General features: G+C 35.1%; 1 pseudogene; it reads right to left on the bottom strand.

Annotated features, from left to right (window-relative positions):
• Positions 1 to 430: 430 nt before the first annotated feature.
• On the bottom strand, positions 431 to 11,631 carry LOC109123383 (cation transporter HKT1;3-like; annotated as a pseudogene).
• Between the last annotated feature and the right edge of the window lie 3,957 nt (positions 11,632 to 15,588).

The raw sequence follows: 15,588 nt of genomic DNA, 5'->3' as shown, positions 1-15,588 counted from the left end.
TTTTGTATAAAAAAAGTTTGTTTGAGATTCTAAAATGTTTTAAAGCTATTTTCCAGTTATATTTTTAAATATGTTGTAAAAATAATTTTTATATGTAATGTTTTATTTTTAATCATTTTTTATATATTTATATAATTATTTTTTAAAACAGTTTATAAAAAATAAAGTGAAAATAACTTAAAATAACTATATTTTATATTTTGAAGAATAAAAAACCATTTTGTATTTTCTCATTGTCTGTTTTCGTATTTTTTATTTGGAAAAATAAAATATTATTTTAGAAAATAGTGCCTATTGCTACCTGTGGTTGAAAAATGCTGACAGTAACAACAGTCAAGGCCTTGGTCCCTGCGGCACAAAGCAGTTCAAGTACTCTTTTATTTACACAATTGCAAGTCTAAATTAAGACCAGCTTGCACTAGAACAGTTTTCAGGCTCTACCAACTTTTATACTAAAATTCTTAAGTTTTCCAATGAACATGATAAGAATGAGAATCAACTTTCCTTGTCACTCCATCTTCCAACAAATCCATACCAGGCGTCTTTGCAGGAGGGGTCGGGTTTCAATTTCCGGGCGCAACTATAGCCAGTTGAGAATCCAACATTGCCATACGCACTGCAAATGATCATATCATTGTACATGAATGTTAGAGTTAGATTACTGTATGTGCTTTCTTTGACAATCGGGAATGTAGATCAAGTGAAGGGGCACACTGGTTACTTCTGAAAAAAATATATGAAAAAACTCACCTAACGACTTCTATAGTGACGTTGAGCACATTGAAGTTGAGGGGGTCTTCCCTCATCTTGTCTCTCTCAGTGATACAAATGAGAATGATGAAGAGCACCAAATATGAGTTGTGAGAAAGGTAGATATTCTAGAAGCTTGTTTCGCTTTGTCCTCCTCTTCCGATCTTTTAAGGCCTTTTGGCAATCATGGATGGGTAAAAACGAAGTATAAGCTGGAAGGTACCTGCAAAAACAAGTTTATCAAAACTCGCAAGTTCAAATATCATTAAGATATATATATGACTTGAACAACTGTCTTACAATGGATTATTCAATATGACATGTACTATATCTACACCACTCAATTAGCTGCTAGTTATTTCAGACTGTTCAGTGGTAATGAAAAAACAAAGAAGAGAAACAATAAGTACTAGTAAACTAAGAAAATCTAAATTCTAGGCCTAGATATTCTGAGAATTGGATTAGATGTGGTTGTAGAAATTTTCCCGATAGTTGTTACTAGTTATTGTTAAACCTAAATTCTATAAGTTTAAAATTTTAGGAAAATTTGTAATTTAACATGGTATCAGAACTTGGTTTAACCGGAGGTTGTGAGTTCGAGTCACGTCTCCCAAATTTGTATGTTTGTTTCCACATTTGGTATATATTTTTATCCGTTGAATATAAATCTAAATTTTGTCTGTCTTTCTACGTACAAGGTATGAGGCCATATGTGAGAGAGAGTATTAAGAAACATGATATGCATATTGAGCCCAAATTTTGTAAATTTAAACTTTTAAGAAAATTGGTAATTCAACACTTATAACAACAATATGAAATTTCATCTTAAAATTGAATTTTCAGAGAAAGTTCAAATGGGGAGTTCATGATAAAATACTATTGCCTCTCTATACAATTTCTTTCTTCTTTCATTCTCTCTTCAGCTATCATATATTTTTAAATATAACCTCCATCTGATTGCACATGTCTTCTTAAATTTTTTTTAACTTTTCTAATTTTTTCGTAGGCAAAACCAAATCAAACCACTTTTGATACATAGGATCTACTAATTTGTAAAAATAATTTGAAACTCAAAATCGATCCAACTAAATCTAGGAAGTCATAAAACTCAAAATTGATCTAATTAATATTAAAAAATCATGGACTAAAACTCATACTAATATTAAAAAGCTTGTAGCCAGTTTCTTCTAGACATATAGCTATAGTTTTTTTTTTTTTTTGATGAATTTTTCCACTAAAAAATTCACTTCAAATTAAGCAAAACTTAATGTGTTAGCTTCATTAATGAATGAAGTAATTTTTAAAAATAAAATATTGAACTAATTGATATCATAAATTTATGGATAACAATTTGTGTAGAATAACTTTGTTGTTTTTCTTGAACATAAAATTACAATTTTATGAATTTTCTGATTAGGTAAATAGACTCTAAATTAAGTAAGATTTAAAATGATATATTTTTCAACAAGTTTATTAATTTTAAAAAATAATTCATAGCTCAAAAAATAATTCAATTAAAAAAATCATAATGATGGTTCTTTTCCTTTATACATAACTAGACAAATGGATTTCAAATTAAACGAGACTTAATATGTTATGATTTATTAATGAATATAATAAAAAATAATTTGGGACTAAAAAATAGATATAACTACCATAAACAAAATAATAGATCAAAACTAGTCCAAAATAGGTCATGGCTATTGTTTCTCCTTTACAGACAATTATACTTTTCTAAATTTTCTCATTTAGCTAGCCAAATAAATTTTAAATTAAATGAGAATAAATCAAATGAGACTTAATACTTTAAATTATTTAATAAATCTACTAATTTTTAAGAATAATTTAAAATTCAAATAACTAGTCCAATTAATTGTAAAATGAATCAAAACTAATTTGAAATAGTTTGTCCATAACTGAGTACTAAATATATATATATATATATATGCAATGAAAATTTTTGCTTGTTTATGAATTATAAAAAAAAAAGATTTTCGTGTTTTTAAAATTTGTTTTAGATAAAATATTATCACTTTAAAAATTATTATTATTCATTTAAAAAAATCAATTAAGCCTCTATAAAGTGTTGATATTCCTCAGTGTGTGTGTTGGACTAAAATATATTATTTTTAATAAAAATATAATTTATAATATTAGTATTCATATTTTACTAAAAATTATTTATTTTAATTTATTTATAATTATAAAACTATTTTCATTTTTAATAAGAATTGAATTTGTAAATTATTTGCAAAATCAAAATAAAAGTTTTAGTTTAAAAAATAAGCAAAATTTATTTATCTCATCAAGTTCTTTGAAAAGTGTTTCTAAAAGCAACTTATCAATACACCGAAAAATACAAATTTAAAAAATATTTTTTTTTCTTCTTTAATCTTCAAACGGTTTTCAAAAACAAGTTTCAAAAAAATATGACTAAAGGGCCTAAGAATCTTGAGAATTATTTCAGAAACTTATGGGTGCATATGGCCTTAATATAATGGAAGACAAGTGTAAAAGTCATGAAACAGAAAAATAAAATTTATAAGAGAACTAGATGCTAGCAAGGCTGCATGTCAAGTGCGATCATGACTCAGAAAATTAAAGGTCGTAGTGATCCGCTGGCCCCATTCAGCCAGTTTTCCTAGTGGCCTTAATAGGAAAGAATTCATGATGGGCAGCAAGGCGCGCATTTACCAAAAAGGGAAATGGAATCTATGAACAAGTCATGCAACTAATTGTAATGGCAGACAGTCGTATTCACGAGAACTCACATCATTACAACGAATAGAACCAATACTGCTGGGGAGATGGTTGAAAGATCAAAGACAGATTCACCAGTGTGCCTCGAATTTACAACTTGAAACAACGAGGCCACAAGCTTCTGCTTTGTATTTAAGCCTTCCACGACTTCTGAATTCCACTCCATGGAGCCAAATAATATAAGCTGAACTAATATCATCAGAAAAACGGTAATGACCAGAAAAGATGAATGCAGACTAGGAAGTAAATGACTGTAGCCTATCTCTCTCGAATTCTTTGACATGTAACTGAATTCTGATGGGATAAACACAAAGAATGCACAACCAAGTTTTATCCCCTCTTGTGAGAACCTAATAGGACCCAATCAAATAGAGCAACAAGAATTCACCCAATCAACAAGTATATGAACACCAATAATTTTAGCATGGAAAACCTTCTCCAATATGAGAAGTAAAAACCACGGGACCCTTAGGCCACTTAAAAACTCCACTAATATAATTAATGGGTTACACAATTCTCTCTAGATAAAACTAGAGGCATACATAAACCATATCTCAAGACAAATTGATCTTGGTAATTTAAACAACTTTGCATAAAAACAATGGAGAGATCTCACCAAACACACCACTGTTCTTGGACTAAAATATAACTTTTCAGAACTCCAAATCCAATCTCAACCATTAGAATGAAGATCAATGAGTTCTGAACGTTTTCTCCAAAAATCGGCTCAATCGAACCACGGATTAACCTCGATCGGAGTTCATGATTAAAACTGTCCGGATAGAAAACACATCAAAGTGGAGGCTCTGTTCTCGGACTGAAAGATGACCGTTCAGATCTCCAAATCCGATCTTCACCATTCAGAATGAAGATCAATGAGTCACAAACCTTTCCTCCAAATTTCAGATCGATCGGCCCACAAACGAAGCGGGATCGGACCTTTGATGAAATCTGGGCAGTGAAGAAAAAACTGAATTTTTCTCTCTAACTTCAAAAATGGTGGTTCTCCCCTTTCTCTCTCTTTTCTCCTACCTCCGGTGGCTGCGAAAAATTGGAAGAAGAAGAAGCAGAAAAATGATTATTTTTCTAGCCCTTTTATATAAAGGCCTAAGAGGCCTTAAATTTTGGGCTCTTAATTTGGGCCTTCCACATGAGGAAAAACCTAACAAACCCATTTCCGATTATGTGGAGGGACTCGCCATCCCGGCGATTGAACAACAAACTTCAAGCTTCTCCCTTGGTAAGGACTTCGTTAACATATCTGAGCCATTGTGATCGGTATGTATCTTCTCAAGTTCAAACAAATTATCATTGAGAGCATCTCTCATCCAATGATACCTCACATCAATGTGCTTCGATCTTGCATGAAAAGTAGAATTCTTACTAAGGTGAATGGTGCTCTGGTTATCACAGTATACCACATAGCGCTACTGCTTAAACCCGAGCTCATGTATGAAATGTTCATCCACAATAACTCTTTACATGCTTCTGTTGCTGCAATGTACTCTGCCTCTGTTGTAGAAAGTGCAACACATTTTTGTAGTCTTGATTGCCAAGATACAACACCTCCTAAGAATGTCATCAAATAGCCTGAAGTAGACATTCTATTATCTACATCCCTTGCCATATCTGAATAAGTGTAGCCAACAAGTACTAGTTTCCCACTTCCAAAAGTGAGTTTCAACTTAGAAGTGCCTCGCAAATATCTCATAATCCACTTGATTGCCTCCCAATGTAGTCTTCCGGATTAGATAGAAAGCGGCTAACAACACTAACTACATAAGCTATGTTTGGTCTAGTACATACCATGACATACATCAAACTTCCTACTACTGAGGCATACGGAACTCTTCTCATGTATTCCTTCTCCTTATCTATAAAAGGGCTATGTCTGCTGCTTAGCTTAAAGTGACTAGCTAGAGGAGAACTAACCACTTTAGCTTTGCTCATGTTAAATCTTTCAAGCACCTTTTCAATATATTGCTCCTGTGACATATACAGCTTCTTGGATGCTCTATCTCGCTCAATTCTAATACCAAGAATTTTCTTTACTGACCCCAAATCCTTCATGGAAAAGGATTTTCTTAACTGCTTCTTCAGCTTATCAATTCTTGAAACATTTCTGCCAACACTCAAGATATCATCAACATAGAGCAACAATATAACAAAATCATCATCAGAGAGTTTCAACACAAATACACAATGGTCAGAAGTAGTTTTTCTGTAGCCTTGCTCCCCCATAACTGATTTAAACTTTTTATACCACTACCTCGGTGCCTGCTTTAAGCCATAAAGACTTTTCTTCAACTTACACACATAATCCTCTTTTCCTTTTATTACGAAACCCTCTTATTGTTCCATATAAATTTCTTTGTCTAAATCACCATGGAGAAACGCAGTCTTAACATCCATCTGCTCAATCTCTAAATCAAGACTAGCTGCCAAGCCCAAAACTACACGAATAGACGACATCTTAACAATAGGAGAAAAAATCTCATCAAAATCAATACCTTTCTTTTGACTGAACCCTTTGACAACCAATCTAGATTTGTAACGTGGCTGTGAAGCGTGTTCTTCTTGCTTCACTTTATAGACCCACTTGTTCTTCAAAGCTCTTTTTCCCTTTGGCAACTTGACAAGCTCATAAGAATGATTCTCATGCAATGACTTCATCTCATCTTGCATAGCATCAACCCACTTTATCTTATTCTCATCTCCCATGGCTTCCTCATAACTTTCAGGTTCTCCCCCGTCAGTTAGTAATACATAATCATCAACAGAATACCATGTGGAAGGATGTCGGTCTCTGGTAGACCTCCTAAGTGGAATATCTAGTGGAGCCTCTGCTACTGGTGACTGCTCATGAACATCATCATCCATCTCAACTTGTGTGGGAGTTTCAACATCACCAATGTCAGGTTGGTCATCATGTGCTTCATCTTCAACCTGTGTAGGAAGATGTGTCAAAGGAACTAGATCAAAGTCAATCAGATTATCACTATACTGAAACTCTGTTACATTAGTCTTCTCAATGTCTTATATGGTATGATCTTCCATAAACATAGCATCTCGACTTCTTACAAGCTTTTTCTGCATCAGATCATAAAACCTGTAACCAAGCTCATCCTGATCATAGCCAATGAATACACAAGGTCTTGTCTTAGCATCAAGCTTAGACCTCTCATCTTTCGGAATGTGCACAAAAGGCTTGCATCCAAAGATACACAAGTGATCATAAGAGATTTCATTATTTGACCAAATTCTATCCGTAACATCAAATTCTAAAGGAACACATGGTGTAAGATTGAGAACATGTACAACAGTATTCAAAGCCTCACCCTAAAAGGATCTTGGCAATTGTGACTGTGAAAGTAAACATCTCACCCTTTCAACTAGTGTCCTATTCATTCTCTCAGCCAACCCATTCAACTGAGGGGTCTTAGGAGGTGTCTTTTGATGTCGAATACCATATTGTTTACAATACTCATCAAAAGGACCAGAATACTCACCCCTATTATAAGTCCGGATGCATTTCAATTTTTCACCAAATTGTCTCTCAACAAAAGCATGAAACTTCTTAAACACTTCTAACACTTGGTATTTTGTTTTCAAGGTATATACCCAAATCTGTCTTGAATGATCATCTATAAAAGTCACAAAATATAGAGATCCACTAAGTGTTTTTATTTTCATAGGACCACACACATCAGAATACACTAAATCAAGCATACATGGCTTCCTTGTATGGCGGTGTGTTTTGAATGCAACTCTGGTCTGCTTTCCTGCTAAGCAATGAGCACACATTTTCAAAGATTCGTTCTTCATACCAGAAAGAATATTCTTCTTAGCCAAAATCATCAAGCCTTTCTTACTCATGTGACCGAGTCTGTTGTGCCAAAGCTCAACTGTGCTATCATCATCCACTGCATTGATACTGGAATCAATTACCCTTGCCTGCATCAAATACAATGAGGAACACTTCTTTCCTTTTGCTACCACCATAGAACCTCTGGTGAGCTTCCACTGACTATCACGAAAGGTGTTGCAGAGCCCTTCATCATCAAGCTTACCTGTGGAGATTAAATTCATGCGGATATCTAGAATGTGTTTGACATTCTTCAAAATCAACATAGTACCATTACTAGTCTCCAAACGCACATCTCCCATACCAATGGCTTTAGCTGAGCCATCATTACCCATCCTAACACTTCCAAAATCACCAGATGTGTAGGATGTAAAGAAATCTTTCCGAGGTGTAGCATGAATTGAGGCACCGCTATCAATCACCCAACTAGTCTCCGGGCAAGCAAAATTAACAACATCACTATCATAAACAATAAGGAAATCTGAAGTGGTAGTGGCAACTCGATCATCTTCACCATCATTGTCATTCTTCTTGTCCTTCACTTTCCCTTGTTTCACATCTCTCTTCAATTGGAGACAATACTTTCTTATATGCCCTTTCAAATGGCAATAATGACACTCAACATTGGCAAACTTGTTAGTCTTGCTTTTGCTTCTATCTCTATTCTTCGGACCTCTACTCTTACTCCTCCCCTTCTTTTCAGTAACTAGGACATCTGACTGTGAAGAAGAACCCTGTGACTTTCTTCTCATCTCTTCATTCAGAACACAACTCTTAACCAAATCCATATTCATAGAACCATCTGGGGCTGAGTTAGACAAAGAAGTTCTAAACGTCTCCCACGAGTCCGACAATGTACCAAGAAGCCACAACCCTTGCACCTCTTCCTCAAACTTGATATTCATTCAAGCCAATTGATTAATAATACCTTGGAATGTATTCAAGTGATCTGTCATAGGAGTTCCATCTTGATACTTCAAGCTAATCATCTTCTTGATCAGAAACAATTTATTGTTACCAGTCTTTCGAGCTGTTCGAACTTGTTCTATAGACTTTGTGCATTTTTCTCTTCACTAACATGATTGAGAACATTATCATCTACTCACTGTCTGATATAACCACAAACTTGCCGATGAAGTAAATTCCATTCTACATCAGTTTTATTTTCTGGCTTTTCAGAAGCAAACACAAACAAATAATAATCCTTCACATACAATAAGTCTTCCATCTTTCCTTTCCAAACATGATAATTGGAGTCATTCAGAGTAATCATTCTACTTGTATTGCTTTCCATTGTTCTATACAAGACATAGATTATCTTGAACCAATGCTCCAATATCACTTTGATGGGATAAACACAAAGAATGCACAACCATTTTTTATCCCCTCTTGTGAGAACCTAATAGGACTCAATCAAATAGAGCAACAAGAATTCACCCAATCAACAAATATATGAACACCAATAATTTTAGCATGGAAAACCTTCTCCAATATGAGAAGTAAAAACCACAGGACCCTTAGGCCACTTAAAAACTCCACTAATATAATTAATGGGTTACACAATTCTCTTGAGATAAAACTAGAGGCATACATCATCCATATCTCAAGACAAATTGATCTTGGTAATTTCAACAACTTTGCATAAAAACAATGGAGAGATCTCACCAAACACACCACTATTCTTGGACTAAAATATAACTTTTCAGAACTCCAAATCCAATCTTCACCGTTCAGAATGAAGATAAATGAGTTCTGAACGTTTTCTCCAAAAATCGACTCAATCGAACCACGGATTAACCTCGATCGGATTTCATGATCAAAACTGTTCGGATAGAAAATGCATCAAAATGGAGGCTCTATTCTCGGATTGAAAGATGACCGCCCGGATCTCCAAATCCAATCTCCACCGTTCAGAATAAAAATCAATGAGTCATGAACCTCTCCTCCAAATTTTAGGTTGATCGGCCCACAGACAAAGCAGGATCGGACCTTTGATGAAATTTGGGCAGTGAAGAAAAAACTGAATTTTTCTTTCTAACTTCAAAAATGGTGGTTCTCCCCTTTCTCTCTCTCTTTTCTCCTACCTCCTGTGGCTGCAAAAAATTGGAAGAAGAAGAAGCAGAAAAATGATTCTTTTTCTAGCCCTTTTATATAAAGGCCTAAGAGGCCTTAAATTTTGGGCTCTTAATTTGGGCCTTCCACATGAGGAAAAACCCAACAAATTCTACTCGCTTTGAACGTTTCTCCAAAACCCATATTAGAAAGGGGCAAACAGCGTGTTTCCAAGAAGGACTTGAGGAATGAGAAGGAGGAGGAGGAGGTCCGAATTCTTCTTGAAAATCATCATGTTCTCATTTGTGGGGATGAAGTCGCAGTTGGAGAAGGTAGACACCGTTGTGAATATGGAAAAAGTTTGTATTGAAAGGCCTTTTTTGTTTAGTACTTCTCTTGCACTTGGAACAAGCCTAAGATTTAGAAGAATCAAAGCAGAACCAACAAGATGGACCACCAGAATATAACAAAAAATCACACAACTCAAACACTAATAGAGCAGTACTTAGAATCCCCACTACCATTTTCCAAGTTAGGATCGGGTTTTTCATTCTGTGACTGGGGAAGAGTTGCCAAATCCAACTCAACTTGATTCACGAACTTCTCAACGTTTGAAGCATTAACATGGACTCTAGTTTCTATATTTTCCCTCTTGGAGAAGTACTTGGACCTCAGTAATTGAAGTCCAAGAAAGGAAGTAAAAATCTCCCCACCCAGAAGCATCAAAATGGTCATGATAACAAGTTGGATGTTGGAGAATATTTCCATTTCCATAGTGGACATGCTAGAAACCGTCGATGCAAACACTGAAGTAAAGAACAAATCAAGACCTGATGACCTAAATGAGGTAGTTTTAAGCTTTGAAACCTTCAAAGCTAGATAGCCCACCAAACTGAGAGTAATGTAGTAACTAAGGTGAATCCACATTGGGTTAACATGGAAGACTAGGAAATGAAATAGAGATGATAATAAACCCAGGAAGCATTACTAGAAGCAAGACAATAGCTAAAAAAATGCTCTAGTTTTTTGCCTAAATAAACAAAGACTTTCATGTTTCTTTTCAATAAATGAACCAAGTCCCTCATCTGCATTTTGACAAGCAATGGAATGAATGAACTGGGTAGAAAGTGGGCTTTATAGAAAAAAATCATCTGTCATGCATCAATAATAGTGGGATTCCCCCATGTTCTATTATTGGCAGATCAGAGGGTTGGCCGCGTCCATCAACTCCCTTTATATTTGAATGCCGTGGGCATTTGGGTGAATGCACTATAAGGTTAGGGTATGGGCCTTTCTTGACAAAAATGCTTTTAGGAAATGAGCATACCTTAACCTTATAATGCTTACTCAAGCGCCCATGACATTCAAACATAAGAGGAGTTGATGGACACGACCAACCCTCCGATTTGCCAACAATTATAAACATATAACTTAAAATTAAAAATAATTATAAAAAATTAAAATATAAATAATTAAATTTTTTTAAATACATTTCACTTTTTTGTCATTAATATTGATAATTTAAATTAAGATAAAAACCCTATGGGAAAAACCTAGCGAAGGAAAAAGAGTACAATATTCTTATAATTCTTTAAGTTGCTCTTGGTATGTTAGGACTGCCTCGTTAAAAACCTTGCCAGTAAAACCCAGTGGGACAAAACCTGGATGAAGGAAAAAATAGTACAATACACTAACACCTTTTTACAACCATATTCTTCCTCATGTTGATATCCTTGAGTTGACACATTCCAATCTTGTGTATTAACTTTTTGAATGTTGAGGTTGGCAATGATTTTGTGAATAAATCTGCTAGATTATCACTTGAACATATTTGTTGCACATCAATTTCACTACTCTTCTAGAGTTCATGTGTATAAAAGAATTTTGGTGAATGTGTTTAGTTCTATCTCCTTTAATATAACCCTTTGTTATCTGTGCAATGCATGCAACATGATCTTCAAATAATATTGTTAGGTCACCTTTGATAGAGGAAAGTCCACATGATTCCCAAATATGCTGGATCATAGATCTTAGCCATATACATTCATGACTTGTTACATGAATTGTCGGTATTTCTAAATGATTTGATGATGTGACCACCATTGTTTGTTTGACAGATCTCCATGAAATAGCAATACCATTACAATTAAACACATACCCTGTTTGTGAGTTACCTTTATGTGGATTTGAAAGATATCTTGCATCTTTATATCCAAGCAATTGTTGCTTTGATTCCCTTGATTAAAATAGACCCATATTAGTAGTTCTATGAAAATAACGCAATACATGTTTGATACCATTCCAATGTCTTCGAGTTGGAGCAGAACTGTATCTTGCTAATAAATTGATAGAAAAACAATGTCTGGACGTGTAAAATTAGCAAGATACAGTGCACAATAGCACTAAGATATGGTACTTCTAGACCAAGCAATTCTTCATTTTTTTCGCAAGGACGAAATGAGTTTTTTTTTCACATCAAGCGATCGGACAACCATTAGAGAACTTAAAGGATGCTTTTTATCCATATAAAAACGCTTCAAAACTTTCTTAATGTATGTTGATTGATGTACTAAAACTTCATTTAGAAAATGCTCAATCTACAGGTCGAGACAAAATTTTGTTTTTCCAAAATTTTTCATCTTAAATTCCTTTTTCAAGTAATTTATTGTTCTTATGAGATTTTCAGGAGTTCCAACAAGATTTAAGTCATCAACATACACTGTAATAATTGCAAATCTGATTCATTCCCAATTGGTGTCTCAGCTGTCCTCTCAATGGTCCCCAACAATGGTGCCATTTGATACGTGTCCAGTTGGTGTCCCTTGATTGTGGTGCTCAGAAGGGAGTAATCAACAAAATTTATAACCTATTACACCATGAACTAGGGTAGCAAAGACAAAGCTACTATAGCATAGTGGCTCTAGGATCGTTCACTGGATGGGTTTTCACTTCACAATTGATATCAATTCAAAGCTGAATTGGTGCCTTTTCATTTCAAGGTTAGATTTAAAAGAAAACATAAACTTTAGTTGAAAAAGGTTTGGTTTTAAACTAACCAAAAATAGTAATTAATTTTACTTACAAAGAAAAGTGTTTCTTGAAGTTTAGATCATTGGGTTCAGATTCCTTGTACAAAAAGAGAGTTCCGGTCACTTGTTTCTTTTCCTCGCATTAGAGAATTAACATATAGTTAATTCTCTAACCGGTTTTGTACAGATGCTTCCCCTTAATGGGTTCAAACACTAAATCCCTCTCACTGATGCACCTTGCAATGGCTCATACCTCTCACCTAGCACTTGCCATTCAAGGTGATCTTTAACTTTGGATTTCCCGTCAAAAGCTCGCCAGAGATAACTAATGGATGTCTCCTTAGAGTCCAAAAGCTTACCAAGTGTTGGCTATTCTAGAAAATCCTACCTTCAAACCACCTCCTCGCAAGAGATAAACTAGTGCATCTCAATGGATGGAGATCACTTGCCTTATCAAGTGTTGGCCCAGGTGATTTAAAGGCGTTTTAAGTTAACTAAAAAGATAAAAATCATTAACGAGTCACACTTTTTCTTCATTAAAAACTAAAACAACAAAACTTCCAATTTATGCATGTGGAAACTTACCCGGCTTTCTTCACTCCAAGAGACAAAAAGCCTAGCCTCTCATCATCTGAGGAAAAATCCTTAGAGTTTGATTAACTAGAAAGAAAAATAACGAGAAAACAAAAATATATATATATGAAGGAACAACAGAGCAAGTGCTCTGTACTTTATATATCTTCCTCCCGTCGGATTACATTCTGATATATGATCGATCTATCATCGATATCTTCTGTAAAGGAAATTACAAACTATTTATAAGAGGTTATTCACCCTTTGTTTTTACTTAAAGACTAAGGAATCCTATGATAGGTGGGTTACAAGGAGACTTTGGGGATTTAGACATCAAATATCTAAAGAAAAATATATCAAAATATCTAAAGAAAAATATCTCAAAATATCTAAAGAAAAATATCTCAAAATGTCAGTTGCACATATCGGGAAGCTTCAGGAGAACACCGCGGCACTGTGCAAAAAATGGTTGCGAAACTCTCCGGGTAAGCGCTATCAGATGATCCGGATATGTCTAACCGGAGAAGTTGAAACCCACATTTCCTATCCGGCGTCAGGCGCCGGATGTGAAATATCCGGAGAAGGTGGAATGTCACCCGGCCAGAATTCCGGATGTGGGATATCCGGAGAAGATGGAACGTCGTAAGGGTGACCGTCCGTGTGTGCATGGTGTAGGGACCCATCCGGAGCAACTCCAGCCGGATTCCCTAAAAGGATACGCGGCGCGCTCCCCTATCCGGACTCCCTCAGGGAGAAGCACACGACACTTGCGAACATCACACACCCGGACGATAGCATATCCTATCCGGATATGTTGTCCGGATCATTGACTAAAGTACACAAGCCTTGCTACGTCATTCCGACAGCCTGCCACAGCCCATGTTCCGCCGCCCTCCGATGGTGTGTCCGGACGCCCATACTCCTTGCATTCCGGATTTGCTTATGGCAAAGGACTTCAAAGCTTCGGTTCTTCATGTTTCTGAGCTTTCCATTGCTTTGCCATGGATTCCAAAGAACTCTCCTCAATCTCGGATTGCTTTGGTGATCAAAAAGCTATCAAAACACCAAAACTTAACACAATTTGATTAGAATTGATTGCAAGGGTCCTGAATATGTTAATTGGGTTAAAAGGTGATAACTACTACTCAAAAGTGTTTAAAAGAGTTAATTACAAGCTATGAAATAGCACTTTTTGAGTAGTAATCAGTCCCCCCAACCGACATATTGCTAGTCCCTTAGCAATGAAGGAGAGAAAAATAAAAATAAATAGTACTATAATTTACAACATCATGCTGATCAAAAAACAATTTTCAAGTGGCATGATGATCTAACTCTCACATGGAACATTAAAGAAATAAAACTCAAACTTCAACAAGAGTTATCAAATAACTTGTCTAATCACAATTCTTAAAAAGAAGACATTATGCAAATTTAAGCTTTAAAAGAGTTTCCACTCCCAAAGGGTCAAACCTTACTCTTCCACAAAAATCTAAGTGTTATTTATTAGCTTCTGAATATAGTATGTTGAACTAATCTCTCCCCCCAACCTAGTTCTTTTTCAAAGCTTAGCAAACTGGTCAACCTCCAATAGGCTAAGAACGCACCTCTTTTTTTCACAATTTTTTTTCTTGTAGGAGTACAAGGCTTAAGGGTATCCTTTTCTAAATTGTCCATGTAACGGGGGTCCATCGATGACTCCCAACCAATTAAGGTTTAGGGCATCAAGCTTTAAGGATCTTTCAACCACTAACTCCTCGGATTTTACCCCGGACTTTTGAGAATGAAATTTTAATACCCAAGCACCTACAGTATGTTAAACTCCACTTATTCACCCTTGTAACGAGCATTGAGGTCGGTGACTCCCAACCAATTAAGGCTTAGGGCACCAGGTTTTAAAGATTTTCACCATATACCCCTCAGACCTTGCTCGGGTTTCAAGGCAAGCAAACATTTTTTTTTTCAAAGGCTCATTAGCCTTTTATAAGGTGTCCCAACACTATTAAAATGAGGTCAAAGGTACCAAGTCTAAAATTTTCCTAAGTCAAGAGGGAAATAGTTTTTCATCTTATAATCGGAACCTATTGTGCACAGTGTGTGAATAGCTTAAAGTGGAAGAACTAAGCTTGAATTCAATAGAAGTTTCAACAATTCATCAACTTTAGTAAGCATAATACAAAATCTAAGTCAAGTAAAAAGATAAAAATTCAATTTCTCCCATTTTAGTTTGAAAATTTTCCTTAATAACCATGGAGAGTAGAATAAAAACTTAAAAAATTAAAAATTAAGTAAAAAACAACTAAATTACCAAAATAACTTAGCATTATTAACAATAACTTCCTTCCTCAACTCTCCCCCCAACCAAGCTGAACATTGTTCTCAATGTGACAAAAGCGATTGAAAAATAGGGAGGAAGTGGTACATCCTATGTGACATGGAGTCTGAGTCATATAGGAGAAACCACATGTTTCAAAAAAACAAAAGAGTTAGTGAGTAGAGGAAATAGAAAAATGCCAAGTTTAAACAAAAAATGATGTTTATGTATGATGTATCATCAGTAAT

The sequence above is a fragment of the Vitis vinifera genome, chromosome 11 (genome assembly GCF_030704535.1).
Source record: "Vitis vinifera cultivar Pinot Noir 40024 chromosome 11, ASM3070453v1".
Lineage (NCBI taxonomy): Eukaryota > Viridiplantae > Streptophyta > Magnoliopsida > Vitales > Vitaceae > Vitis > Vitis vinifera.
Note: the sequence above shows the minus strand (reverse complement) of the source record. Positions and strands in the feature narration are given on the sequence as shown.